Source organism: Echinops telfairi, unplaced genomic scaffold (genome assembly GCF_000313985.2).
Source record: "Echinops telfairi isolate 266 unplaced genomic scaffold, ASM31398v2 ScPeMD7_2;HRSCAF=8, whole genome shotgun sequence".
NCBI lineage: Eukaryota > Metazoa > Chordata > Mammalia > Afrosoricida > Tenrecidae > Echinops > Echinops telfairi.
The window spans coordinates 11922844-11927391 of NW_022103898.1; the positions used below are offsets into that span (position 1 = coordinate 11922844).

At 47.6% G+C, this 4548-nt stretch overlaps 1 pseudogene; it reads left to right on the plus strand.

Annotated features, from left to right (window-relative positions):
• The first annotated feature begins 2158 nt into the window (after positions 1-2158).
• On the plus strand, positions 2159-2766 carry LOC101656874 (annotated as a pseudogene).
• The last annotated feature ends 1782 nt before the right edge of the window (positions 2767-4548 follow it).

A 4548-nucleotide genomic window follows, 5' to 3' on the forward strand; every position in this document is an offset into this window, starting at 1 on the left:
CGGGGCAGGAAAACGGCCAGGCTTGGGGTCTCCCAGATGGCAGAGAGGGCTCCCAGCAGAGCGAGGACTTCAGGTTCCAGGGCAGGCCACGACCGTGAGAGGAAGGAGCACCCATCGTGGGAGGTCCCTAAGTCCCCCAGACGCAAACATATTACGTACAGGAGGAGAAGCAACCTGGAGACTGTGGAGAGAGGAGAGGCTAGGCAGCGCTCTTCCTCCTGTGCCACAGGCCCCTCCACTTTCAAAGGAAATCTCCAGTCCGTGGCAGCAAGACTGAGCATGACCCTTCTGAAGAAGAAGAAGAAGCCCTGGTCCCCACAGGCAGCCAAGCCCCAGCACTCTGTCCCCCACCTGACCCTGGAAAATCCTGGTCCTCCACTATTTCCTGAAGTGGGAGACGCCCACACCAGGGAGGGCAGCATCCAAGTTAACAGTTCTTTAGAGCGAGAGCCTTGGCCACCAGGTCCCTGCAGTGCTGGGGCCCCTCAGCTTAGCACAGAGAGCCCAAGTGCGACCCCAATGAGTCCACCAGCCTCCCCAAAGTTTGCTTTTATGAAGTATTGGAGGTCTTTTCTGATCCACTTGGGCTTTAGAAAGTAATCTGTGGGCCCAGAGCCCTCAGGACGTGACCGAGAAGACATGAGTAGCCAGCTCACCCCAAAGCCTCTAATAAAATTGGTTATGTGGGTCATTGGAGGTTCTGAGTTATTTAGTACATGTTTTCTGGTGACCCCTTTTATAGATGGTGAGTATTTGCAAGAAAAAGCCACTTACATTTTTTTCTTAAGTAAAAGCTACTTTTACCCCATGGCTCTGAAGGTCTGGGGAATGTGGATCAGTTCAATACCATCTTCCAAACACCTCCCCTCCCCGGCTCCTCAGTATGGGCCCACTGGGGTTTCTACCACGATTCTGTCCTGTGTTAATTCTGACTGAGCAACAACACACAACCTCAGGTGCTTCGCAGAGGGCGGTGCTCAGCTATTATTGAAGTTGTTTTGGTCACCAGGAAGCCGCATGGCGAGGGTTCTGCCATACAGATTTCCTAGGTAAAACAACCCCACCTCTTGCATGTTCATGGACTGTAGCCATATTACCTGTTGCTTTGCCTGATCCACCTATGGAAAAACTTAGGCCAATCACTTGCTTCAATCAAATCAGAAACTCCTAAGTCAACTGACTTTGTGTCTTGCGATCCTTCTGTGAGCAGCTTCAGGTGGTGCAAACAGGCTCACAGGACATAGATTAGGGAGGGAAACTGGGAATTTAGTTCAAGCTCTTCCTTTGTTCAGTTCTTTTAGTTGTAAAATTATACATGCAGCTCAACACATAATCATTATGGCATTTCTGTCGACAATTGTATCCCTAACTCTACTATAGTACTGATAGGAGCCCGAGTGATGTCATGCAACAAGGTGGAGGTTCAAACCCATCGACGACTCCACAGGAGAAGAAACGTGGCAGTGAGCTTCAGTAAAGAATACAGCCTTGGAAATCCTAAGGGGGCAGCTCTCTTGTCCTCCAGGGTTACTGAGTCAGAAGTGACTTAATGATAATGGGTTTATTTTAGAACTTTGAATGTGATAGGCAGCCTGTAACCGTGATGTCTACCTCCTGGTATTCATGTCCATGTGTAATTCCCCCACCCTCCCTTTTCAAGTATGGATTGGCCTAGTGACTCACGTCTCATAAACGGAATAGGTTACAAGAGATTGTGGCTTGCTTCTAGGATACACTCATGTTCTGGGTTGTCCCATGCAAAGGCACACATGGCAAGGAGGGCACTTAATAACAGCCAAAGAAGGAGTGAGGCCCTCAGGCTAACAGCCTGCGAGGAACCTGCCACCAATCATGGGAGCAACCTGGGAAGCAGGTCCTTCAGCCCCAGGGAGCCTCAAGGACTCCAACCTCAGCTGACAGCTTGGCTGCGCTTTGCTAAGACATGGCCTGGATGGCCTGGATTCCTGCCCCATAGAAACGAGGAGATAATGTTTTAAGCTGTCAATTTTGTTTTCCATGACAACAGTAAGAAATTACCACAAACTGGTCGCTCCCCGTCGTCTGAGCGGCCGCTCGCGTGCCCGCCTGGCCGGACCGAGGCCGCATGGCGTCTCCGGCGGCCACCCAGGACGAGCGGGAAGGCGAGCGGCCACCCAGGATGGCGCGTCCACGGCCCCGCGAGTACAAGGCGGGCGACCTGGTCTTCGCCCAGATGAAGGGCTACCCGCACTGGCCAGCCCGGATTGATGAACTCCCAGAAGGAGCCGTGAAGCCTCCGGCAAACAAGTATCCTATCTTCTTTTTTGGCACCCATGAAGCTGCATTTCTAGGTTCCAAAGACCTATATTCCTATAGAAGGACTACAAAGACACATTTGTAAAGTCAAATAAGCGGAAAGGATTTAATGAAGGATTGTGGGAAATTGAAGATAACCCTGGAGTAAAATGTACTGGCTATCAGGGAAGTCAACAAGAGTTCTTCAGAAACCGAGGGAGAGGGTGGAAATACTGCAGATGCCAGCAGTGAAGAAGAAGGCGGGAGAGTCGAAGAAGATGGAAAAGGCCAAAGAAAGAATGAAAAAGCAGGCTCCCAACGAAAAAAGCATACGCTTCGAAGAAACCCTCCAAACGGTCCTGGAGATCTGCAGAAGATGATGACGAGGACCGCAAACAAGAAGAACACAAAAGCCGCTCTGACGGTGGCGGTGCCGGCAACGACACAAGAAACACAACTTCAGACTTGCAGAGAACCAGTGAAGGGCCCTAGTTACCACAGAGTGCTGCGTATTAAGAGAAACCACAAGAAAGTTACACGTTTAGCTGTCTGATAATCTTGGAGTTGATACGGACCTACACGTAGTCTTTGCTGACGACAGACCCCAGTTGTATGTGCATTATTCACATTCCTCTCTGTTGTGTTTCAGGGGACAAGATATTTTAGCCTTTTTAAAGGTTATTGATTTAATTTAATGTTATTTGGTTGCGTGAAGTTGCCCTTTGCCACTGAGGATGATGAAGACTTTTACACAGACCGACCCGTGTCTAGGATGATTTTAAGGCAGTATGCTCATCATTCTCCCGCCTTACCCCACCATCGCCAAGCAGTTCAATGTCAGCACCCGTTGAAATCGGCATTCAATGTTTAAGGATGGGATTTCCTCTCTGGCAGAACCAACCCAGGATTTTATTCCTAGATACATAATGTTGGTATATTGACGATCAATTTTAAATGATCCTTCAGTTTTGCGGCCTTGTATGTGTAAAGTTTAACCATATTGTAAAATTCCTATTCTGTATTAGAAATAGTGAGTTGAGAGCTTACACTTCTCGAAGCTCATGTTGTTCTGTACACAAACTCAGCCTCTCTCTGTGCAGTTGGTGAGTCTTTTTGTGTTTCTCCACATAAAGGCAATGATTTATTCCCCCCCACCCCAATGCCAATACAGTGTGAGCTGATCACTCAAGGTAGGTCTTTCACATTTTAATAAATCTGGAAGCAGCAGCAGCCCTATGGGAAACCAGACAAAGCATTGTCTAGTATGAACATTTTATAAACTGTTGTTTTCTTTTGGAACTGGAGTTAGAATAGTTACAATTCATTCCACAAACCATCATTTTGTGTACATTAGTGTTGCTGTTGTGATAATAGAGAATTTTATTTATTTTTAGCCAGCTTCCATTGTGAGAACGCAGTTGTCTGTTTGGGTTTTATCGATCCTGTGATGCTGGTCCTTGGAACATCTTCCGCGTATTTGAGATTTGTAGTTGAAAGTTTACTGTAGGAAAAAAAATAAAAAACAAAAATGTATTGCTTTTACAGAATAAATTTATTGGAATGTGTATTGGGAAGAAAAAAAAAGAAATTTCCACAAACTTGGTGCCTTAAGACAACCGAAAGTACTGACAGTGACGGAGTTCCAAGGTGTCCTGATGACGCAGTGGGTTACATCTTGGGCTGCCAACCGCAAGACGAGCGGTTCAAAGCCACCAGCCACTTGGCTGGAGAACTATGAAGCTTTCTATTCCCGTGAAGATGTACTGTCTTGAAAACCCACAGGGGCAATTAATTCTACTCTGAGTTGGAATTAACTTGATCGATGGCAGTGGGTTTGGTTTTTTTTAATTTGAAGCGCAGCATAAACCCAAAATCAAGGTGTTGTCACGACTGTCTAACCCACAGAGGCTCTTGTTGGGGCGATCAGTTCCCTGCCCTTCCGGTGACTTCGGAATTTCTCAGCTTGTGGACGCCTCACTCCACTGTTTCACACTGGCTGCTCCCTGGGATACTCTAAGAGGAGTGACCTAAGATTTTTTGAGAGAAAGGTGTCACATCGATTTTAAATAATGATCATCTCCGAGGTCTTTTATTTTGAAAAAGAAAGAAGAAAAGCGTTTATCCTAGCCTTTGTCAAGGCTCTCCACAGCTGTGTTATCACCGGACGTCAACTTTCGGCGTGGGGAAGGTGAGGTCCCGCGGGGGCGAGCAAATCTCGCGGGGTTTCGTTGGACACCGGCGCTCTCGCCGGAGCTCCGCGTCGAACGCGAACCG